This window comes from Anopheles funestus, chromosome 2RL (genome assembly GCF_943734845.2).
Source record: "Anopheles funestus chromosome 2RL, idAnoFuneDA-416_04, whole genome shotgun sequence".
In the NCBI taxonomy this organism is placed as follows: Eukaryota; Metazoa; Arthropoda; class Insecta; order Diptera; family Culicidae; genus Anopheles; species Anopheles funestus.
The window spans coordinates 19024509-19050589 of NC_064598.1; the positions used below are offsets into that span (position 1 = coordinate 19024509).

The 26081-nt window shown below is 41.5% G+C and overlaps 1 protein-coding gene and 1 long non-coding RNA gene across 5 annotated transcripts in view; one reads left to right on the top strand and one right to left on the bottom strand.

The window, feature by feature from the left end:
* LOC125763100 (uncharacterized) overlaps positions 1 to 26081 on the top strand; it is a 198610-nt gene that overhangs the window by 36695 nt on the left and 135834 nt on the right. The window lies entirely within an intron of this gene.
* LOC125763153 (uncharacterized) overlaps positions 1522 to 26081 on the bottom strand; it is a 125413-nt gene continuing 100853 nt past the window's right edge. Inside the window, exon 3 of the long non-coding RNA XR_007418308.1 lies at positions 1522 to 3647. This is a non-coding gene — a long non-coding RNA (uncharacterized LOC125763153). The remainder of the gene's footprint in view (positions 3648 to 26081) is intronic.

Below are 26081 nucleotides of genomic sequence, written 5' to 3' on the forward strand. Positions count from 1 at the left end.
CAGAAAAACATTTTTCAAAAGTACTAGGCGTCTCCATCGGTAATTATTTAGTATTTTAGTATAAGTAATTGTTTGTTCTACTTACTTTGCTTTAAAAAAAATAAGTCTTGTAAGCCAGATATGGCCGGCGTGACCTGTAAGGTCGTTAAAGCCAAGAAGAAGAAGAAACAAGAAAAGGCCGACTTCTAAGATCATAGAAGTCGTTAAAGCCGGCAGGAGAGAGAATACTTTAACTTATGAAACATTCCGAAATAAATCAATTGTAATAAACTGATATTGTATAAAGTATTGTTTTTGAAAAAGAGAACTTATTTTAATGAGTTTTTAACCTGAGTTCCTAGTCTCAAATCACATGTGTATCCTCTGTTGTAGCAAAAGCCAGAAATGGCAGACCAAGGTTTTTCCTGAAGATGTAGTGTAGTGTAGTGTCAAGGAGAAGAAGAACCAGTCAAGAATCAGTGGTTATTTTCGGTTATTCCGTATTAGACGTTACCAGCGATTGCTCTATAATTTAAAGGTGACGAACGAGGATCAATAAATCTCATCATCTCCAGCTATCTCCAGATTTGAAGGTCGAAGCATCATTAAATAATGAAGAAATACCTAGACATTTTGAGATGAAAGTGTCAGTCAAGGTAGACCGAATCTGGGAAGTGATCGGATCCTCGAAGTGTATAATTATAGATTATGGAATTATAGAATATTCAATAGGATAATTATAGAATACTGAAGTTCACCAACCTTTTAAAAAAGGTGGCATAAATGCCAGAAAGGATTGATGCTTTCTACGATTTTTCTTAAGGCTCCTTTCCGATGGTGGAAATGTGCGCTGCAGTGCATTAATGCATTTTTTGGAAAGCTTAATAAATGAAGTATCTGAGGAATATTACATTCATTCATTTGTCTATTTTAAGCATGAGTTTTACTATTTTTCATGTTTTCTAAATGTATGTAATGTAACTGAGGTTAATGATCTTTTCCCATTTACTCATTTCAGGTACGATGTCTTTACGAAAACGTCAGTAAAGTATGAAGAGCATGCAAAAAAATGTACTTTTTATGGCAACATTAAACAGGTTCGTTTCATTTCTTTGACCTTCTTAAATGCTTTAAAAGTGTATCAGTATCTGACACTTAAGAAGAAAAAAAAAAGGTCGCTGTGAAGTAGAATTCATTTCACACAACACACGCACACACACAGCCACACAGCCCTTATCACTAATGTCAAGATCTGCACCACTGGTTTTGGGAGGGGGTTTTTTAAAAGTTGTTTGAAAAACGCTTCATAATCTCGTCCCGTTCATTGCCGTCCACGGTTTGCCTGATCATTACCATCATCGCAAACCATCACCATCACCGTCATCGTTACCTTATTTATCTGCAATGGTTGTTCTACAACAACCCCAGAATATTTTCCAAAATTAATCCTCCCACTTTTCCACCAACCAAGTGGAAAGGGAACCGGGGGGGGGGGATAAATGGGGAAAGTGGGGCGTAAATTGGTGCTTTCCTTTCGCCACGTTTTCCGAACCAAAGACGATGGGGTAACTGGCAACTGAATGGGGGGAAAAATGGTGAAAAAACACACTCACACACACACAGAGTTGTGCAGTTTCTTGGGAAAATGGGGATTGTGTCGTAGCTGTGGTAGCATTTTTTTTTTGCTTGTGTGTTGCTTTTCCATTTCTTCCTGTTTCCACCACACTGCGGAAACAAGGAATGGAGTGTTTTTGTTATGCAGATTAAAAGTGAATTTAATTGAAATACAAAAATGAGACGAACCAAACGGTTCTGGAACGGTCATGTCGCGTGGTCGTGTGGCGTAAGGTTTTTCTGTTGGTAGTTCCCTTCACCCTATCCCATCCCATTGCCACATTCCCTTAGTTCCTCGCACGGTTTGCAAACATTGCCGTTGGTGGCCACCGATGATGATGCTGTAGGGAAACATTTTCCTTTTCCCGGATGTTTTGTGAGCAGGAGTATGCTTTTTTGCTCCCATTAAATCCATCGGAATCATTGCCGTGGCCGACCGGTTATGTATTTTTTTTTTGCTGTTGGTTGGGTGGGAAAAAACGGTCGGTTACGATTGTTTCGATGGTGGTTGTGGTCTTGGGAAATGGTTTTGTCTTTTCTGTTTGCTTTTGCCAGCAAAATACGGTCCAACGGTTTGTTTACCGTCTGTGTCGGTGTAGCGGTGTGCGTTCTGGTATATTTCCATTCCCCGTTTTCCGTCGAAGCAACGCGAGACAGAGTAAGGGAAAGCAAGTTTCTCACCGAGTGTGGGTGAGACACTTCGAAACAAAGCCTTTTTCTACGGTGCGCTTTCGCAAAACCAAAAACACGGCAATACGGACTATTTTTCCCCCGTAAGTCAATAAACAAAACTCGGCAGTGTGAAGGCGCATTTGTTTTGCATATTCCGACGGGGACAACCGGGGGGACAGTCAGAATGGAATGTTGATTGTTTAAAGTATCAGTGTCGGTGGCATATGTTTGGTCGTGCATTTAACCTTTTAATGTCTTCTTGTAGCTAACGTAAGGTGTTTCAATGGAACGCAAGAGTTTTTGGGAAATACAAAAACGAAAAAATTGTTTTTCTGCATAACAATTTTCATGAAATGTTTTTCTAAAATAAAATCGTTCAGTCAGCAAAGGAAAAACAATCTGTTAATAAAATGGGCCAAGAAATAAACGGCTACATGATGATGTTAAAGCTAGTAAAATATTTACCAGCACGCTAAAAATAAATTGATAAAATAAAGCGCTAAATGTGGTTTTCTATTTTCGGCCTAGGCTAGGTAGGTTAGGTAGCTACCAGGCAGCTTAGTACCTTTTCAAAAAAGCAAATATTCGGACATGAAGTGAATTGTTTATTATAAGCTTCTCTAGGGGATATGGCAAGAGTATGGCAAAAAGCTTCCCAGCATGTACGTTCCTTCTGCTTTCAACTATCTTTAGCGAATCATTGTTTGTAAAGCAACGAAAAACTTGTAGACAGTGACTGCAGGTTAGAATGTTTTAGCTAGCGTAGGTCGTCTAAATTGCACCTTGTTTTATTCTATTTTTTAAGCGTAAATTGAAATAACAGCAAAGGGCAATGGATGGAGGATTGTTCTTAGTGAAATTAACTTTTCTTTCTCGTTTCTGCAAAGAGCTGTACCAGTGCAAAGCTGGCATTGGTTTACAGCGTAAGGTCGAGAAGGTTTTCTATTTTTTGTTTTTGGTGACAAGTGGATTGAGATGAGTACCGTCTGTGACGGAGGGTTCATTTTCTAATATGGCAGTAAAATGTAGGTATTGTGAGAAGGTCTTACTGATGAACTTGTATTATTTCAATGGGAGGATATTTTTACACGGAACTTTATAGTATCCTTTTTCAAAACAACGTGGAATGTAATTTTAATTGCTTATTTAATTAAAATACGTTGATTGCATCCTAAAGCAGTACGCTACCAATTAAAGCAATTAAAGCTAACATTATAGCAATAATTATAATTCCGTCTACCTCTTTCAACGTTTTCATGCAGCGGTAGTACTTACCAAAGGCTTACGGCTTCACGAATAGGCCCTTCACACAGAGAAAGCCTTTTAATGATGCGTGAACGGTTGGTTAAGGGTCGAAAGCGATACTTGCCCCGTTTTGTAAACTGCTCCATGATTCACCGGTATCCATTAAAAAAGAGAGAAAGAGAGAGAGAAATAGAGGAAAAAAAAGAGAAGAAAAAACCTATAGTAATATTAAAACTCATCAACTCAACTCACATAATAGAAGGATAATACTGATTGCGGTCAAGCGTGTCATGAATTCGAGCACCCTATCGCCAAACCTCCGAATGTCCGTTTTTGCGCTGACCGATTGTGTTACCGCTGGCCGAAAACCCAAATACGCAACCGAGCGTAAAATCGCTGAAACATTAAGGGACAGACGCTCACACTTGATCTAGTGTATTTATCTTCAAAGTTTTTCATTCAATTTCGACGTTCCCGTCCTGCAGGCGCGGGATAGGAAAGGGACAGAGACTTGGAGTCGAACGGCAATATAATAATACACTAGCAGAGCGTCGGGTTTGGTGAACTGGTGGAAGTAATTTCTTTTTGCCAAACCTTTTTCCGAATTTCCGAACCGAAAAACGAACCCCGAACAGAAGCACCAAATCATTCTTGGCCGTTCCCGTTTACAACTTGGCTGGCCAATTTCCATTGTGCAAATAATCATAGTCATCCCATTACATGTCGGAAAGGGTTTTTGGCTGCATGAAATAATGGCATGTAAAGTGGGATCGCACTAGCAAAAAAAAGGAGGAGGATTCGACAATAAAGGACATTTTCGGGAGATGAATGTGTGTATATACGTTACGTCTGTTACTCATACAATGGATGCCTTAGATAACTGATAGTGGGACACTGTAACATGCTTTGTGCTGTTGTAAAAGACGTCGGACACCATCCAGGAAGACGATGTGTCGCAAATCTATTTAAACACTCGTCTCTAAACAAATCAACATGAGTGTGCAAAGGAATCGAGTCATCAAAAAGGGGACTTTCGTCCCGTGGGAGAAAACTTCCATCACACGCTGGGGAGTGCACGAACTGCGAAAAAGGATGAAGGTTTTTTTTTGGAGTTCTTCTACTGTTTTACTGATTTTGTTTCATCTGTTCGCTCTGGAAAAGATTGAAATGAGGAGGAGAATACTGATATGCGAGGTAGGGTGTTGTTTTTAGAAATAAACTTCACTATGATCGTAATATGAATTGTCCCGAGTTAATAAAAGTAGTGAAGAAATATAAATAATTTAGCTAGTTAAAAATTGGCGACATTCTTGATTAACACTAGAACTACTTTGCGTTTTAAGCGTTTTTAGTTCGTGGTTAATTTTTAAATAATTGCGAAAAGTTGGAGTATATTTTATTGTTAATTTGAGATCGTACTACAGAATATTTATGTAAAACTCATGTACCAACTACCTTAGGATTGTTTAACCCCAAAAAAATAATGCGATGAAAATGAAGCGTTCCAGCGAAAATGATTGTTCCGGTAGTTCTAGTGTTAAAACGATAGAAAGTCCAAGAGATACATGCGGTTTCTTAGATAGCGGTATATAAAGAAGGAATTGACTAGTTGAGTTATCAAATACTTTTCACTGATTCTTTATCATTTTATCCTTACTAAACTTAATTATAAAACTTCAATTAAACAGCTTTTCAAAACAACATTAAACTGCCATAAGCATAATAACTTTATAGCACTGCGTATGGCCTACGTTCGAGTGAGACAGATAAAATTCGCTGAATCGAAATTCCGTTTAATAGCATCGCACGTAATCGAGGTGTGCGATTAATCAATCATACCGATATAAATTAATAATAACTGTGCGAAAAAAACGCTTTAATTTTGCCACCAACTACGAGCAACATTTTTCTCTGTGCGTACCTGAGTGTGTGTTTTTTTGTGTTCAGCAGCTTCTGTGTTTTTAATTTACGGCACAGTTTCATTTTTACCTTTGAGTTCACAGGCCGAACCATTTTCCAACTGATTGGTACCCAATAGGAGGGTGCTGTTTGTGAAGGAGAGTGAGGAATTAAAAAAATGAAGAAAAAAAAAACACACACACAAAAACGAAATCCCGGCAAAAATGATTCCGTGTCACCGCCTCTTTTCGAATTCGAAACTAATTTGTCCAGGTGACCGTAAAATAATAACATTATGAAAAATGAAGGCAAAGGATGTTTACGCTCATTTTGCGCTGAAGCCTGCAGACGAATTTGGAAGCTGCACAACAAAAAAATCAACCGAACCGAAAAAAAAATCGACTGTTCGCTTGAACGCTGGTCGATCGCGTCAAACCCAAAGTCGTAATTTATGGCAACCGTGGTTTGGAAAATTATTGGTAACGCTCGTACAATATATTTTTATTGAAAATGAAAACCTTTTCACAACGCAAAAAAAGAACACACCGATTGATGGTTTGCTGTGGAAAACAGCAAGAAATAATGCGGAAAAAGACACCCAAAAGTGTTGTGGTCATACGAAAGGGGGTGGGGGAAGGGGGGGAGGCAAGTATGCAGCGGAATAGTCCCTTGTCCACTGACCAGACAGTGCGCGGTTCGCTCATTGATGGAATTAAAAATGGAAAAAGCGTCGCACATGAAGACACGCATTGCAAAAGGAACCCAAAAGGGACGAACTGTATGATTATCGAAACGCATGTTGACAAAACTGGGGTTTGGGTTTGGGGGGAAATTGGCTACATACCCATGTATGTGGGGAGAGAGAGAGAGAGATGAATGAAGGATAAATAATAATAAAAACACCCACCGAGCTCCCGAAGGCACAACACTTTGATGAATTTTTCATGAGCTTTTCATGAGTACGGTCTGTTCTGGGAGAGAATGTTCTTTTTTTTTTGCTGCCTGTCCCATCCGAAGTACAATCCTGCGTACGGGTCCTTCCTATCGATGGTCAATCCAAACCACCCAAAAAGTACTGAAAGTGTGGTAAAAATCAATTTTTGGGAAAATTTCGAAACATTGATTTAAATACGATTTTAAATGTTATCATATTTTCTCCTGACACCCATCAGGCTTTAGCACGGATGTTTCCCCCCCAAGGGGAAACTGTCACAAAGAGGCACCACAGGACCGGAGTGGGGGATGTTGAGTTTTCTCATTTCATTTACTGCCAAACTGGTGGGATGGTGCTTGAACGTGAACAAAAAGCGAAATCTGCCATTCATTCATTACGTTCCTTAGCCGGGAACAAAAGCGTTTTCTTTCCAGCACCATCCGTTTGTCGTGGCACACGGTCAATTTTACCTTCATCTGTGAACAGTTTTTTCTTGTTGAAACTTTTTGTTTTTTTTTGTTTGACACAAAATTCGTCAGTATGCCACTAAACACATCCGTACCAAAAATTTCAATGGCACCATGAAAGTGCATTTTTCCCTTTTATCCCTTATTGGAGTGTTGTGATTTTGTCCAATTTTCCAAAACGGCTTCTTCGACTGGTCCTCCAATAGGGTGTGAATGTTTTTTGTGTGTGTGTGGGTGTGTTTGTGCCCCGTAGTGCACGGGAATTTTAGGGGTGTGATTGTGGCAGGTCACGTTTGCTGCCCTGTTCGGTTAAAAAGCAAAAGGTAAAAGTTTTTAATTTAAATTAGTTTCGCATTAAAATTCTTCCCGAAGAAAGTTTTCCTATTTCGTGCTGCACACGGAATTGTGTTATGTTCACCGGAGAGCGGAGGGAAAAGGGAGGTGGAAGACAGGTGGAAGACAGGTAAAGGTACAGCTGTACTGTGCTGTTGAGCCAGTTGAGAAAGTTTTCATTTCTTACGCCCGTACACTGAACGAAGAGATTTCGCGTGAAGAGTTTTTCCTGCCAATCACGGTACAGATTTTATGTGTGTGTGTGCTACTAAGGTGTAGGGGGAAGAGGAGGAGGAGAAGGAGGAGGAGAAGGAGGAGGAGAGGAGGGTTGGATAGAATTTTGTGCTTCACTGCACTTGTGATTGATATTTAGTGAAACAAAAAGCCAGAAATCCGGTCGACGAAGTTGTTCCATCGAGGTGGAGCGTGTAGCTGCTTTGGTTTTTAAGGTGCAAATGCTCCTGGCGTTGTTTCGCCTTGGTGTTGAGTTTTACTCAAGACGGGTGAAAGGAATCGGATGATCGATATTTTGTCCATTCATCGGTGCGTTTACTTTTGATTGAGTTTTTGGGTTTTGATTTGTTCATGGGTGATTTTTCAAGGGTTTTTTTTGTTGGTTGGTGGAATGTAAAATTCCGTAGAAGACTATTTGAGATGTATTCGTGCGTTTGAGCTATGTTACCGTTTAATACAGCTGATCAAACGAATGTTTATGCGTTTTGATTTGATTTCATATGAATTTGTTAGACTGTTTTCCGTTTAATTTACCTCTTCCATTATTTTATTTATTTGGTTAAATGATTGATTTGATTGATTTATTGATTCATTCCTTAATTTATATTTGTTTTGTTCATTTATTTATTCCTTCATAATTTGCTTTCAGTCTTATGTTTTTTAAAATTATTTTGTTTTATTTATTTAATGATTTGATTTTTCGTATTAATTTAATTATTTATCAATTTTCAAATTGATTTATTATTTAGCTTTTGCTTAAAATGCGACGTAAACACTATAATCAACCTATGCTAACAACTATCTCCAGTATAAGAGAGCAACAATTTATCCTTGAAACGTTGCAAACGGAGAGCTGAAGTCTATATTCATCATTAACAAAGGTTTATTATGGGTTTATAAGATGCAAATGACAGTCAATAGGATTAAAGCCAATTTAAAAAAATGGCTGTGTAGAGTTATGGCTAACTTTAATGAGCTAAAACGATAATTTTACATCCTAATCACGCATGAACTCTACATGCCTAGACTACTTTACGTTGATGGATTGAGATTTTAAATGATTCATTGAGACCTCAAGCGAGATACGTCAAGATATTCTAAACCTCACAATATACTCAGAACAGAAAAGATGAATTCTAGGCAACCTTGCTCAGTCTCGTTTCTGGTATTTCAAACATTTAAGGACGGACTCCAAAGCTCTCTATTAGTCCTTAATATTGATTATTGATGTCCTTAATATTGGATCAGTTCGATTGAATTGTATCCACATATATCGGATGAATGCCTGCAAACAATTTTGCTTTGCTAACCAATTGCGTTTGTAGTGTGGAAAGCATATCTGTTACGCGATTCATCCAAAAGCGGCATTGTAAATAGTCAGTCTTAAGGTGGTGTATGTGATAAACTGCGCCGGTCCACACGACAGGACAGGGGAAAAAATCTCATCCAGACCGTCCTCCTGTAGCAACGACTTACTATCCAGCTAGGTGGTAAAATAAGTCTTAATACGGCCTGGCCGAACCAAGCAATTAAAAACCATTTTTCAAAAGTACTAGGCGTCTCCATCGGTAATTATTAAGTATTTTAGTATGTATACGTAATTGTCTGCTATATTTACTTAGACTGTTTTTTTGAAAAAAATCTAGTCAGCCAGAAATTTCTTCTTAGCGCGGCAAGAATTCATTGGTTTGCGTATAAATAAATTATATAACTAAAAAAAGAAAGTTGGATCATTATATTGATCTCTCTACAAGCATGTAATCGCTCATTCTAGCAATCGAACAATTTCATATCGATGCAAAACAAATTTAGACATAAACAACCAACAAAAGTGAAAAAAACGTTCTAGCAAAGGGTGAAAAAAAAGACTACCACTCATTGTAGATGAATGGTGTTTCGCAATTTTCCTAATTTTACGTATCGCTTTTTCTTTTGGGGAAAAAGTTTTTTTTGCTACCATTCTGCCAATCGGCACAGTGTTGCCTGCTCGACAGCTGGCAACTTGCTTGTACTTCACGTTTCTTTTTTCTGCCATTTTATTTTCTATACCTTGGATGAGTGTGTGTGTTTTTTAATATTTTTTGTACGTTATTGTGTTTGATGCGAAAGATGCAAAAGTTCAACCGGAAGCATTCAAATTCTAATTTATGTTTGCATGCATGCATACATTCTGATATGATTTTGGTATATTTTCTTGCGTTTTTTTTCTTTGTTTGTTGCTGCTTTTCGCGCTGCGCTGTCTTACGATTCGACGTAAGACAATCTGGAAAGTCGTTTTATCTTGTTGAAGTGAAACTTTTCTTCCTCTGCTCCCATACCATAGAGGTTCATTTGAACGAATCGGTACAGCACACTCCGGCTAACATGTGCAGCAAATAACAAAAAAGCAAAAAACGACACATAGAAAGGAAGTAAGACGAATGCTCAAAACCCCCGTTTTCCTCGTTTTTTTTTCTCTGTCTCATGTTGTTCGATGTTGTTTATACGGGTTCGGAACGACGATGATAAGCGCAGCACAAGCAAATCAACATAAGAAATAGACAGCGAGCGTCACCTCGCCACGGCCCGGCGGCATGCAAAGGCATTATTTCGCTCTTCCTTTACGTTTCTGATGGCTTTTCCGTGTTTGTGCGCGGGCTTGCGTTGAAGCTTCGAGTGCGACGTGGAGAAAAGTTGTAAAAAGTTCTGATTATGCATGACGGCTGGTTTCGGTATGTGTGCGCGTGTGTGAGTTTGTGCTGGTGTGCTTGAGGGCAATGTGAATGGTTGGATTTTCATAGGTTCGTAAAACTTGCCTATCTTGCGCTATTTGATCTAAGCACCATGTTGTTTGTTTGGAATTAAATGATAAACGCACGTTTGTGTCACGCCAGCTTTGCGCGACGGATCATAATAAGCCGCGTACGGTATGTGAAGTATAAAAAAGGGAAGAACGCAGAAACAGATAAAAAGCTCAAACGCGTCGTTGTGTTATTTTTGAGAGGAAGAAAACTAGAGGAACACATAGAGGTTTAGTTTTCAAATTGTCTAATTGCGATCCATGAAAAATAAATAAATAAAACAAGAGATAAAAGTTGTTTTTTTGCTATGAGCAAATAAGTTTTATGATATGTTTCCCTTAAATTTATTTTAAAACTGATAAAAATTGAAGGGCACAAAGGTTATTTATAAAAAAAATTGTAATTTAAGAGGTAAAAAAGGAAATGTTAAAAAAAATACAATAAATTAACAAATTAATATAAAAATGTCAAACGAAAAAACAGAAAAATCATAATTGTTTATTATATTTAACAAAAAAAAAAACAAAATAAATGCTTGCAACAGCTTGCAGTTCATAATCTTCCTCTGCAGTGTTCGTGGCTAATGCATTTTCGCCTTCCTTACTTTCCTATTGAACAATTGATTTTTGTTATTTTTCCTCGCCATATATTGCTTTTGAGCACGTTCATTCGTACATTGCCGAGTGTGTATGTGTTCGTTTAATAAACGAAACTCGGTGCACCTTTCGATTGTGTGTTTTCCTTCACGGTGAACAACTGAACCACGGCTGCATTCGATTCTTTATGGTGCAAATTAACCAAACCAATCGAATGACCCGAAAAATGGCAAAGCAGGGACTTGGGGTGGAACACTCCGGGTGATGAAGAAATACATTTTTATTTTGCAATTTAGCCACCCTTTCTCGGAAGTTTGCGTATTCTCGAAAATGGTCGATTTTACCTTGCGCTGCCTGCACTTTCAATTCTGCTTCTTTTTGGGCTCGGTTTGCTGGCGGTGCATCGAAACGACTGGCCTGAGTGCACTTTTGGTTGGGCACAAGCGTTGCATACGTACGGCACATGAAACCGCAGCAAACAACGAATGAGTGCGCTTGTGTGTATCTTCCTTTTCGAATGCTTTTTCCCATGTTTGGAATTGGGGCAGTGCCTCCTCGAGGGTGGCGCGGCATATTCGGGATGCATTCGGGATGTCTCTGTCTGTGGAACTGTGTTACACAGTGGGAGGCAGAGTGAAAAAAGAGATAGTTTTTTTGTGTGTTTGTTCACCATCCCCCCCGCCCCCCCCGCCACCTGTCTCCAAGGTGCCTTTTGTTGTTGACGAGTTTTCATTTGCGAATCGCTCAGTACCGGGTGGGCACACCTGGCTGGTTTAGATTGAACCCGTACCGGCTGGATTTGATGTTGAACGTGATGGTTTTTTTTTGTGTTACGCTTTTTTTAATATCTACCACCCCTTTCACTGTGTGTTTGAGGGGTTTTTTTTGTTCGTTATTATTCGTTCCTACCACACTCTAATAGTGGATCCCTTTTTCGATCGCAATCAGCCATACTTTGACCTCGATGCAGCTGGCATGCAATGAATGCAGCGACAGCAATGAACAAAACCCGTCCCCGGTACATATGCTCCCCCCGGACTGGGATCGAGATTTTCCGTTTTCCAATTCTTCCATCCATTTCTGCGGCTGTTCAACATTCAGATACTCTCATTTCAAATCATGATTGCAAGCAATACCGATTTATGGCACATACGGGCAAAGATAGATAGACAGAGGTTTGAAGCAATGTTCCCCGACCAGTCCGTACAAATGGGAAGGCATACACATATGGGTCGAATTTCGGACAGCTTTAGAGAACGAGCCAGATTTCAGACGTAAAGGTTTCGCCGTGGTGCGTAATGGACATTTGCAAGCCAGGCCAGGAATTGGGGGTATAATTTGATTTAATTTCGTTGTTTGAAGCTGATGCATTGGGAGTTGGTTGTTTTTTCTCCCCCTTTCATGACATATAGCAAATGGAGAGGATCTTTAAGTTGATGCAATTGGAAGCGGAAATTGGAAAACTTCGTCTCGTTATGTTGTTCGAACTGTTTCAATAAATTTTATACTTTTACTTTGAGGATCTTAAAAATGGGTGTTATAATAATCGTGGAAAACCAACTATTCGGAGTGTCCGTAACTGTGAAATATTGGAAAATACAATATACTCAAGATACAGTAATATCCATCTATCATAAAATGTATACTAATATTAATTAAAAAACACTTTTTGCCTATTATCCGTGTTACCCGCTTATCCGGTCTGGAATCCCGATGAGCAAGAATAATCGGCGTGCCTGATGAAAGTGTATATTGCTTCTCTTAAAACACTTTTCCCAGTACATCGGATCAATAATTCCCCTGTATGTGAACAGAAGTGTAAACTGTTTAGTATGGCTAATGTTTTCCATTCGATTGCGCCCTTGTTACAGGAGCAACCGGTATGTTTGATGATCGTTTATATGATTGTTTCGCGGTTGATTGATACTGTACGTCAGCGTCAGCAATAAAACAACAGACCACTGTCCGGGACAGAGCAGTCTGGTTGGGATGGTTCGTTAATGAACAGATCGGTTGCCGTGGTTGCATCCGATGTGTTATCAAACTGCGTATACCTTGTGGAATGGTTGTTAGGTAGCACTGATTTGATAAGTGAAATGTAGCCACTTTTTGTCTAGTTCCCATGTAGATCCCTCCATATGTGTGTTTGCAACATTGTATATGGGGTGGGTGTGTATATGACTATACCGGGGGAGTTATTAAAACTGTATCGGATGCGAGTTTGCTGTTTGTTGTCGGTGCGAGTTTATTTTATGGCAGTCGTCAGTTCATTCTAATGCTGACGGCGATTGATGGACGTTCAATAAAGTGATTTAGATATGAGTTTATTGAGGTGGAAAATCATTTATCAAAACTCGGTAGGTAAATCATTGTGTTGGCAGTAGGATGCAACAATTAGTAGGCAAAGTTTTGCTGATGTAGCAGTCATGAGGTTTTGCTTTGTATAGAATTAAAACCTTTTGCAGAGGCACTATTGATAATACTGTTATATGAAGCGTAAATTGGAAATTGCGTTTTATGAAAGGTAGCAAATAGTGGATTCAATTATAGTGTAGTCAGAAGTGTCGATCCATCATGAATAAGAATGATGTTGAAAATTATTTTTGTTTGCTAGAATACTTTCATAACAATAAAGGGCGTTTAGAAATATAATAAATTAAATTAATTTAATGTTCTATTTTGTTTTGCAAAACCATCAATATCCTACTCAGAATGTTTTAAACAATTATTTTAAAATGATCCCATCCCGACCGTCCCCCCGTAGCAAGGACTGACTATCCGGCTACGTGGTAAAATAAGTCTTGATACGGCCAGGCCGTTCTAACCGAAAAAAAAAAAATTTAAAATGACCAATAAGACGCGAACAACAAAACATGAAAGACACGTCCTCACCCACAGCGCAGAGTAAGAATCAACGAAACAGGAAGATATTGCGAACTAAAAATACCTTCGAAAGATCCAAAAAATATCTTCAAATTTACATATCACACCGTGATATGTATGTATATACTCCAAACAGCTTAGATAAATTCAGACATAAAAATTTACCCCACGTCCTTGGAGGACACAAATTATGATAAAAAAATAATTCGTAGAAAGCGTAAACTTAAAAAAAAATCCAATACACTAACAGCATCATTTTGGGTGTAAAATGATTGTGAAGAAACTATTTAGCTTTTTCTGTTCTCCCGTAAGACAGTATAAGTACCGGCGTAAGGCAGCGAAATAAAACACAATCGAACAATATATATGTCGAACGACAGCAAACTGCAGCGCCTTAAAGTCCCCCGTCACTCAATGGCGCTACTCAATTCGCTCTTTTTTTTGTTGCCCAGCTACCATGAGTGGATTCAATGGATAATACAGTGAAGTGTACACACCGTTGACCATCCATTTTTGCAAGCGTTCGAAGCTGGGGGTTTGGGAAGCGGGAAAGCAAAAATGCCGAAAATGGGAAGCACCAAAGTTATGCAGTGGCTCGTAGCCCAGATTTAGGTCAGCCATAAATTTGGATTAAGAGTTTAAAATCGGTTAAAAGCAAAAATATGGTCCCAGCACCAGCAGCAGCAAGCTTTCCTTCCCTTTGTGCTCCTTGCGGCATTATTCCGAGAGGGAGTGGAGGTTTTTTTGCTCATGTTTTTTAGTCCTGTTAACGAAAAAAAAAACAGCAATTCCCATTGTATTGGGGTTGAGGGTTTTAAGCTTGTCCTTGCCATCACGAGCACCTTATTTAGTGTGCTGCAGGACGCTTGTCACCAATCACCGATCGATCCACATTTGAAGTGGATTATCCCTGTGCAATGTACTTCGTTTTTTTTGTTAGCTGCTTCCTTTAGTGGCGTACAATAATCTACTGGGAGTGTGAAGAAGAGTTATGTCCTACCTTTATCCGAGGGGAGGTTTTGTGTTTCTCCTTTTCGAGTTTTGCTTGAATTATGATAGCAGAATGTATTTTGAATGTAATACAGAACAAAAAAAGAGTGGCGATCCTTTAGTGTCGTGTCTGTATTGAAATGCCCCACAGCCATCTTCAGATTGATCAATTTTTGGTTTTAATAACCATACCTTTCGTGTATGGCTGATACGAGATGAGTTATGGACAGCATGGTTAATCCATAAAAGATATCGTCCCCATTTCCAACCCAATGGCAAGGGACCCGAATTAAGGTCGCAAGAGAGTTTTGGGGAGGAAAAAAGGGTCCATAACCACCCGGAAGGGACACCCGGTTTCGTCTGTCTGCGGTCGTAAATCTATAGTGAGGAGAAGTAATTTACTCCAACAAAAAAAAACACCCCAACGCAGCGTGAGTGTGCGTTTGTTGCTACCTTTAGAAGAAAAAAAATTGAAGCAAAAGAAAAAAGGAACGTCTGCAAAAATGCAAGAAATGCCAAGGGTAATAAACGTTTACCGATGGTCCGCACAATTTCCACGTGGCACGTCCGCCGTACGGAGCTTTCAATCGGTTGTTTGGAACCGGGAAGCGGACAAAATCCATAAACTACATCGTTCGGCACTGTGTGGTGTGGAGTGGGTGGGAAAAACTCAAAAATAACCGCTCACAAATTGCCCCACCGGATAGTGAGTTTGGGGGGCGAGATTGCGGTTACCGGCTGGAGGAGGTTTGGATTTTCTGCTTAGTGATTGGTTTTTCTTCCCGACGTCCTTCTCTTTACTCCCCCCCATGTACCCAGGGTCCAGGAAGTTGAGGTGACTGTAGAGGAGGGTTTCTTCTAGTTGATGTATTCAATCTTGGTTTATTAACCAATAAAGTTGAAAATCTTTTCCAGACCGGTACGGTCAATGCCGATGTCCTTGTGTGGCTCGAACAAACATCTTCCCAATATCTGCATGTACTCACCGCTTGGGAGCGGATCAGGCTAGATAACATTGGCATTGGTATAAACGATGGGACAAAGAATAGCAAAACGGGGTGGTTTGCTTACACTCTACCTGTTCTTTACCGGAAGGGAAAACACAAATGCAAATGGCTTTTCCGCTGACCAGACCTAGACCCTCCCCCCATCCCCAACTTGTGCATCGGGTCGTTTGTCCTGTATGCAAGGACCCCTCTGTTCCAGTTCCAAGGGTTTCCGGTTTGGGCGATAGTGGTTGTCGCTCCGTGTTTGTCCGTGTCAGCCTACCCGAACAATTTTTCAACTCCCTTTTCCCCATTAGCCACACACACACACACACGAACACGTACACCCTCCACTATTTCACGCTCAAACGAGCACGTCCAAGAAAATTGTTTCTCTCCGTAGAGGCCCATCTTTGGCCGTTCGTTCGAGCTCATTTCCGGCGTTTGCATCGTGCTTGGGATGACTCTTCGATCCGTTCATCCCTCCCTCATTTTCTAGTGTGAGGGAGGGAGGGAGAGAGTCGACATTTTCCACCCGACTCGTTTTTCGAAACTGGCCGCGCGGTACGGTCGCACACTGTGGACCCGGTGTGAGTGAACAATTTTATTCATATTCATTGATTTTTCCTTACTTCCCGTGTATACCCAACCCCAGCCGCTTATCCACGTGCGCGTGTGTTCAATATTATAACCATAATTTTTTTTTGTCTTCTTCTTCACGATCTCGATTCCATTTGTGAAGAGAATCGGAACTTTAACCATTGTAGAAAAGGTAGATGAAGACTGTGTGAGGTGGAACGAAAGATTGTGTCTGGAATATTTTTGCGAATCGTTTGCTTCTTTCATCACACAACCGACCGTAACGACCGGATACTGACCCAATGAAGGAACCGCTTCACTTCTTTCCGGTAGCATCTTCTCTCCATCCCAATATCAGCCTTCATTTTTCTCTTCTTTCCCCCGTCCCAAGCACACACACACGTGTCCGCATCCTGTGTTTGGCGTTGTGAAAGACCCTGTTCTGTCGGGTTGGATGAAAGTTTCTGCCTCGTATCGAGTATTGCGGTTGGCAGGTTGGTGATGGTAAAAGAAAGAAAAAAAACACGCAGGTTGAAGATCAACTGGCGATGATTCCTTTATTATCGAGAGTTCATTTTTTCCCCTCATTCTCTTTACCTTGCTCCTTCTCTTGCTTGAAGTACGTTTCATCGTCTGCGTACTTCGTTATGTTTGTTGCTGTGTCCGACTGTTTATTTGCCGTGCCCTTTTTATCCAACCCCCTCCGCCCCCGGGGGCCTTTACCTAAAATCAAAAGGGAGCTTCATTTTCAAGCACTTCCTGTCCCCGTTTTTAACAACTTATCAGCTTACCATTAGCTAACCGACCGGTGATCGGTAAGCAGAATCGAGATGAAAGAAGAATGGTCCTTAAGACCACACCCAACAAATCACTTGAACAGATAGTCAATTAACCTATTTTACACCTTCACCGAGTGCGGACGGAATGGCGCAACGATTTTGGGTCATGATGGAGGTGTTGAAAGTGACGCCATTTTTTGTTGTTGCCTCCAAAAGCCAACTCATCGCAAGCAAACCGCCGTTTGCTGATGAGATGAATGAAGCAAACCTCGCGAGGGTTGAAGAAAAAAAAAACATAAAACAATTTATCATCTCATTAGATAGCTAGCGCACTCGGTTGCAAGGTGGTTTTCCGGGGGTTGGGGGTTCCCCGTTCACTCGAGTGGGAAGTTCGAGGAAGGTTAGCACAACACGGCCGTTTGGTACGGTCTGGTTCTGCTCATCTAGCGGACGTGCCGGAGCGTATTACCGTAATGCGAAGAGAAAAACACATGCATACATCCTGCCACCGATGCTGTCAGTTGTGTTGACAAAGGATCGCTTGCACAGATCCTATGCGCGCCAGCAGTTGATGAACAAAAAAGTCACCACCCAAGGTAGGGTGAAGAGACAGCGAACGAACTCCATTCACTTCCTGTGAACGGGTAGACGAGCGAGGGATTTCATCTTCTTGAGTTGGCAACCATGGCCGTGGATGGTTTTTGGTAGGTGTGGGAGCGATTTTTTCTTTTCTTTTCGTTGTTATGCCCATCGACTTCTTTCCGGTGCCGACGATCATTATGTGGTAACGGACGGTGAATGTCAAGGTGTTTTCGAGGGGCAATGCTTGAAAGGTGAAAGCATCATTTTGAATAACCCTTGTGTTTGTGTGAAACACACCGCCGGTAGGATGACGGATATAGCGATACGGCGATAATGAAAGGGTGTATATAGGCACCGCCGATATACAGCCGTGTGCTACCGTGACCCAATCCGGACTTCCCGGGGTTTGGGAGTTTTCTTTTTTTTTCCTCTCTCTCTCTCTCGCGCCGCCGGGGTGGTTTTCTTTTGAGAGTGATAAATTATCTTTCTTATCGAATTTATTTTCCGTCACCAATATTTTCTTGACTTGCCAGCTTCTTGGCCTTGATGGAGTATGGGGTTGTGGGTTTTGCCTTTAGGAAGATGTGAAGGTATGAGCTTTTTCTCAGTTCTAAAAAAATCCTAATAGTGTTACGTCTTGTGCTAGCGCTTGGATTATATGCCTCACCTGTCCGGGACCTGTCGGAAAGTGCGCAGTTTTTTCACTGTTCGTCTGCTACCATTTTTTCTACCATCCCACGTTACGATGGCTTGGTAGAGCTTAATTTCACTCCCGTTCTCCCACAAAAAAAACACCCCATGCACCCGACAGTCGATTAGGGAGCAGTTGGGAAATTAATATAAAACGATAGAGTTGGGCGCACTTTTTCACTGCTTTTTTTCTGCCTACCCTATTCACTCCTTTTCAATTATCCGGCCAATAGAGAATGGTTCACGCCGGTGTGGTTGTTGCTTTTCTTTTTTTTTTGGTTGGCTTTTCTCTCTCCTTTTTCGTACATCCTTATCATGGGTTGGAAAAATGGCCCTACTGTTGCCCGGGTTGGAAGAAACTTATTGCATAAACCTACTCCCCAGCGAGACTTCATCCATTTCCCAAGTACCGCGCACCATACTTTACAGCACGCGAATGCATCCTTCGTGTTTTTTTTGCACGTCGGCATGGTTGGTGTTGTACGGTAAAGATAAAGCGTGAACTTCAAATTAAATATTTGGAGCGTTGCAACGACGTTCGTGTTGGATCTTGTGAAAAGGCCAAAATAACAGGGAAAAAAAAAGAAAGAAGCAAAGGTTAGTAAAACTTTTATTCAGTATGTTAACAGTTTAACGTTGAACCTCGAAACGATCCCTTTGGGAAATTTTTCGGGGCAGGGATGTTAAAAGGGCTGCCCGGGTGTTTTGTTTGGACATCAAGGAACAACAGCTTAATAGAGCGTGCTGTTACGGATGATTGGTGTTTAAAGGGAAGATGGTTAGCCATTTCGGTGTGAAATCATTTACTATTGTTTGGAATAGAAGACTTTAAAACGCCTTAAAGTATGCAATAGCTTTAATAATGAGCCATTAGGAGCCTATCAGTCAGTATGATGTTTTCTTTTGTTTGTTAAATTGCATACCTTCAGGCGAGAACTCTCATAATATAAAAGAACATTGAGCTATCGGTGCTTTTGCCAAATCCTATTATTAGCAACGCAAGATCTGGTTTCATTTTCTTGTACAAACATAACCTAACTAATATAACCACAGTGGAACGAGTGTGCTAACTGTTAAACCACCTCCAAACTGCCACATTTGTAATTGCATTCCCGGGGCTGTTTGGTTGCCCTTTGAAGAAACTTAATGATTGATTTCGGTATGGTGCGTTGTGGTGTCCACGTGCTCTCGTATCGTATCGAGCTGCCGTACACTTCAAAACCACATCAAACAGTATTGCTGATACATACGGCACTGGCATTGGTTAATCGACACGAAACGCATTCCTACCGGTGCTGTATGTTGATACATCGGGCCCGATCAATGCGTGGATGGCGTAAATTGGCGTAAAATCCTTCAATCGATACTGCGACGACGGTGGTGACGCATCTCCCCAAGATGAAGCATAATGGCTTCAGCGTAACGCACACTGAAAGAGCACGATTAGAGTGAAGCCGATTTTCGCCGAAATTATAGCCCAACGCTCGCGTGAGCTTAGTGTGTAGACTAAGGGTAAGTGAAGGAGAAGGGCACGCGGAGGAGGGTCTAAGGTGTGATATCTTGCACTCAATCTGGTGTGACTCGAACGAGCAGAGTACGTTGGCGGGATTTGCAATCATTGGAAGATAAAATTCAATTCGTTTCGGTAATTTGTTCAATTTTGGCATTCCACCCGAAAAAGGTACAAGCTTTACTGTGGCCCACCCGGCGGGGGTTTGTCTGTTCGTTATTTGTCGTACCGGTGCTGCGGTTCTCATTTACCATCATCATTAGCAGCGATTGCGAAAAAGGTGTCAGCGGTGTGTAGCAGAAGCTTTCCAGTTTTGATTCAGTTTCTTCTCCTTTATGGTGCTTTTTATTTGTGAAGGTTTTTTTTTCTTCTTTCTTTTCTGCTTCCGAAAACTCCTTCGAAGCTCGAAGTTTCTTTTGTTCGTGTGCAGATTTGTTGAAGGCACTCAGGCTCCATCCTTCCAGATGTCGTTTTCCGTTCGATGAGCTTCGTATTTAAATGGTGGTTTTATGTTCTCGTTGCTATCTCGTGTCATCGTGTCAACATGCCATGCGAGTTTTGGGAGAGCAAGCTCTATTTCAGCGCGAGACGCGTTCAAGTGCTTATCACAAGGATACAGTTAGGTGGTTGCATGTCATGGAGTGAAATTTTGCATCTTTGATTAACATTTTTTTCTCTCGCGAGAAATTGACGTCAATGAAAGGATGTCGTGACGGTTTTTTTCTATTATTTTTTATCTTAGCTACTAGGGGTAAAGCTACGTGCCGAGTATTTTTAAGCTTAATTGATGTTAATGAAAGAACGACTTTAAAAATAAAAATGAGAAAATATTGATCAATTTAAGTAGAAGGTACTTGCACCATTATTTTACTTTGAATTTTTTTATTTCTTAATTAGAATATTCAAGTGATAACATGATATTTAGTCATAAAAAAAATGTTGGAAATATTTATATTTATTGGGTGGTGGAACCGGCTAGAATTCCTAATCTTTTCCTGCTTCAAATTCACTGAATTTTGCTGAACTGAAAATGAAACTGAAAGTAGAACTTCACCACATGGAGGTATTATAATTTTCCAGGAAAGCAAATACAAATTCAATCAGATTGTAAAAAAACAGCGAACTGAACACTGTATGGAATCAACCATTTCATACGAAATCTGTATACCAAACTCAATAAGGACCCATTTGGCAGATCGAATCATTTCTCTTATCACCATAACTGCATTGGTCGACGTCGATCGATGCCTCCCCGGTAGTTCCAACCAAAATGAAGTAAACTACGAGATAAAGAGAGAGAGAGAGAGAGACGACCAAAACATCACGCAAATCGTGGCCCGTACCTGATGCTTTACCGTGCGAAAAAAACTAAACTTCCACCGGAAAATGAAAAGCCAGAAAATGGGCTGTGTTTAGCTGGTTTCCGAGATTCTGACGGTGAGGATCGGAGTGGTTGTTTTTTTTTGGGTTTTTCCCCGTTGGAAAAAAAACACGGGAAATTGAATTTAATATGTTTTAAGCTACACGATCCGGACGTTTCCCCGATGCCTGGGCATCGCTTTTATGGTTGCATTACCTTGAAACTGTGTGGCGCAAGCGAGACAAATGGTGATTCGTTTCCTTCCCACCACGGCTTCCCCCATTACACCAGCTTTCGACTCATACGTTTTTTTTTGGGGGGTTTGGTGTGATTTTCATTGGTTTCATAAGGGCGCAAGCAAGTTGGCTTGTGGAAATGTGATGCTTATGAAGTCAGAATAAGAAGAAAAAAAAAACGAGATTGTTCATGGTGGCTACGGTACGAGCTGAGGTGGCGCCTTTTGAGGTTCTCCTTACATCCCTTCTCCACCCTGGTCGGTGGTGCAATTCAGTCAAATCAGCAAACATCCGGCATCCCGGGGGCTAGGACGCGACCGAAAAGCAACAGCAATCGTCCGGACCCATGCCAAAAACGCGGAAGGAAAACCGGGTGAAGGTATCCGGGTACGTGCCCGGAGTGTGGTTGGTTGATTTTAACGAAATGAAACAGAAGAAACGGTTCGGCAAAAAGGGTGTTTCGGGACCCGAGACTTCAACCAAAGGGCGAAACCACCCACGAAAACTCCAGGGTTAGGTGCCTTTGAGTGACAACTCTTCCGGCAGGAAGGATGGAAAACCCGGGAACGACCTGGCGGTAAATTGGTGGGGCGGGAAATTACGGTGGTTTCAGAGAAAACCCCTGCACGAAATGGAAAATTGAAGTGGGTACGTGTTATCTGTGTTTCGAGAAAATCAAACATGTACAGCAACCCGCTGCGGTTTTGCCAGTGGGGTTTTGCATTGCTTTTGCCATCCCAAAAACCCATCCGTACCCAGCCTGTGCAAGGTTGGGTACGGTCGGAGGAGGTGTTTGATAATACCGATCTAAGTGGATGCTGCTAAACTCGAGTCGTAAGCTGGGATCGGCCAGTTTTGAAGAAAGAAGGTTACAAAAATAAGTTCGAAATGAAGTAAAAATAACACCGCAAGCCGGAGACAACCAATCGCCATAGGATCTGGTTGCACGTCCCTGTATGCGATTCCGGTTTAGTGAAGCTCGTCAGTACGATCGGAAAGCAGCTAGCAAAACCTCTCCTTTTTTTCGCTCATCCCCTTTCCCACCCGGGTTGACGGTAAGGTTCATTAAATTTCGAGAAGCTTTTGAAATCATTTCCGAACACCTTTCAGCACACGGATCGGTAAGAACGGGTACCGAGAAGGGTTTGGCTAGTTTCGTGTACGCTCAATTTTCCTTTTGCGCGCCACAAAGTGGTTCAGTCGATACGAGGATACGAAAATTGTGCCGAATTATTGGAACTGCGTGAAGAAGACGCCCTCATCTGGGAAGCCAGATAAGGGAAATTTTCATGAGTGGTAGTATAAGCATTCCGTACCCGGGGGAGGGTTTTTTTTGCTGGAGGTAATTTCAATCGTACGAGAAGTAATGTTAAATGATCGCTTTAGACAGTGAAGTGGGAACCATCACGAACCATCGTTAGTGTGGTTAAATGCTAATGGGTTGAAACCTGTTAAGCGAAACAACCGTCAGAAACCGTGTTCGATAAGATTGGTAAGGTAATATATTTTTCGAAGAAGCCAAATGTGCCTTCCTGAAGCTTTTCTTCGTATCTTTGGCAATAATTGGAACGAAGCAAATAATCAGGCTTCTGCTTACAATTACATTAATTAACTGTCAATTGATTTGAACAGTTTTTTCCTCGAATTTGAATTAATTTTTTGTTAACTACTTCTTTCACATCCCTAGTGAAGAAACCGATTTAATTATCGTCACAGCTCAATCGGTCCCGGGAAGTCAGCATGTGGTGATGTAAAGACTGATTCATCACGTGTGCGTGATATACTTCAGCTTGTTTTGCATAATTTTCCTTCCACATGTTTGTGTGTCGCCTCATGATACTTTTGCTCGCAGTTAATTTTTCATCCGTACAATCAAACCTTCACATTTCTGTTCCTGCCACCCGACCCCGGGACTGTGCAAATGTAAATAAACAATAGCAGCACCCAGAAGACGTTTGACAAAAATCTGGCAAAAATTAAGTGGTTTCCGAAAATTACAAATGAAACGAAATCACATCTCATTAGCATTGGGTGGGAAACCGGCGTGATGTGCGTATGTAAGTTGGAATGGGTGATAAATTAAGCAGGAGCAACACAGCAACAACCCGAACCGTGCCGCGTTAACCGTTCGAAATTCGGGATGGGAATGTGATGATTGTGAACATGGGACCGTGATTAACAGCCGCCACACGAACTTCAAGATCATTCGCAGTGAGTGGCAAATAGTCCCCGATAGGGATTCGTCGCTCCTGTCCATGTGTGTGCGTGGGGTACAGCCCCCGATCGATGGCGATGGCACGGCTAGGCGGAGTACTTCACATGCCGTGCATGTATATTGGGTGATGATTTTGTGTTCGGCTTTCGGTTGAAGAGTTGTGTAAACTTTGGAAAATTAATTTGATCACGGGAAAAGCCACCGCGTCTGGTATTACCGATCCCCGGCAGGATGACGGCTCGGCAGGAAGTCGTGGTACAGCATGGGCTTCCAAGTCTTCGGCAGCAGAACACCCGGACCGGGAAGGGCAGAATTGTTAGAATGAGGCTGTTGATGGAGTGATTGGTGGATGATTTAAATTAAAGAGGATCGTTATGGAAGAAGCATGAGCCTCGCTGTGGTAGGGTGAAAGCAACATCTGCTATCAACAGAACGGAACCGCTGTTTCGATCCCGCGTTCTGGAGAAAGACATTTTGCGCCGAAAGTGTACGCGGTTTCTGGGTTCACCCGATGGAAAGCGCGCGGCGTTTGTTGGGTGTATTACAAACATTTTTTGTTGTTGTTGTTGCTGTTGGTTCACGTCCTGTTTGCCTGGTCGGAACTGATCTCGTGGGAGGTTAGATCTAAAGGATGCCAAATTCGTCGGATATCGTGCTTGGAAATTTTGTCGAGATGATACCCAAACCGGGATGAACAGCAAGAAGATTGTGAAAACTTGAGCAGTTTAGTTTAGAGGACACGAGCGAGAGGACATGCAGCGAGTGCTTCGAACACACAATCAGTGGTTTTATTCATATCTTCATACCCGTAACCCCTTACACCCTTTTCCATGGGTGGGGTTTATGTTCACCACTGGAAGCGTTGAAGAACACACGGAATATTAAACTTCCCTTCCCCACGGCCATTTTCTACACCGCCATCTTGTACCTCCGTGTTTGGTTTTGGTACGCGACTTCGCAGCAAACTTACGAAACCGGTCCAAACTGAGGAATATCCGGTGAATAGAACGATAGCAGCCGGCCACAACCGCACAATCAATCTGTTCCAATTCATTTTGGAACCGATCCGTCCGCCTCCCCTCTCGCACGGCAGGGTAACAATCAACGGGGACACTTGCACTTGGTGATGTTTGATTCCTCCCTTCAACAAAGAGAGATGAAGGGCAGAGGATGAGGGAGAGAGAGAGGTTCGTTCCGTCAACTTGGGCTACAACACAATTCCCAAATCAAATCACTGGCGGCACGTGAGGGGAATGGACCACAACGCAACCCCAGTACTGGTCCAACGGACGGACGCGTGATTTGAAACGGGCCTCCGAAGGGTAGTTTCAGTTTCGTGGGAAAGTTTGTTGCTACGGCATTACCCTAACGCCAATGGATTTGTGGAGAGTTTTGCGGTACGAAGGATGCGCCATCTTCCGATGCGAAGTTTTTTCCCGGGGTTCGATTGACCGAGTTCGTCGGGGGGGACGTTTTTTTTTGGTTTGCTGGTGAACAATGTTCATCAGCTTTGACGCTCGAAACTCAATAAATACTTTTGTGCTGGTGTGTAGCGAATATTCTGGTTTTGATTTGCCATCCGGGTGCGCAACTTGAAGCACCACGAGGAAATGAGGTACTTTTGCTGAGGTTAATAAAGCACTCGCGCGTCCCATCCCGTCCAAGAAGCACCGGGAAGGTGGAAGATCACTCGGCTATTGAGTGGTTGCCGGGGGTGAGGTTATTTTACTGTCGTCCAAAAGTGGACAAAACGCAAGTTCGACTTATGGTAAAAGTATCAGAAAAGTGTCCTAATTAAGTGAGTTATAAAGTTTATGCTGTCAAACGGGAAAAGCGGGAAATCACCCGAATGCTTTTCCGAGTTTGCGATTTTGGTTGGCTTTTCTGCAAAAAAAAGAAGGAAATCCACCAGGCACTCGAACTCACCAATCAATGGTGGAGTTGTTCTGGATATCGTCTTTTACTCCCGTTCTTTGCCGAACGGTGGACATTTTTGACCGACGTCGTATGGTTTCGGCCATCACCGGTGTTTTGGGCTGATGGGTATGGGTCAGTTTGTACGTGATGGAAGCTGACTCGCTGCGTTTGGTTTCGTGTTTTTTTTTGTTATTATTATTTTCCCGTTCTAATCAATAGCTCTTGGTGATGGTTTCATTAGTCACGAAGATAAAGTTAGTTTAGTTGGGAACGAAAGAAGAATGGCACCGAAATTAAATGTCCTATTCATGGGCCAAGGAAAAAAAAAACACGAAACGTAGAGAAGCAAGAAAATCACGTTGTTTTGGTGATTGCATACAAAAAAGTGTGGGATGTTGTTGTTTTGCTGTTATTGAACATTTTCTGAAGAGCTTTTGATTTACTTTGACAACTTTTGCCTCCTGCTGTAATGGTGAAGATAATGAAAGACGTGCTGTTTTTTTTTTCTTTCTGCTGCTCGGTGTCATTGTTGAAGGATGTTTGTTTATTCAAGAAGTAATTGAATATTACACTGTGACAGAACGATCAGATGTTTTTTGGT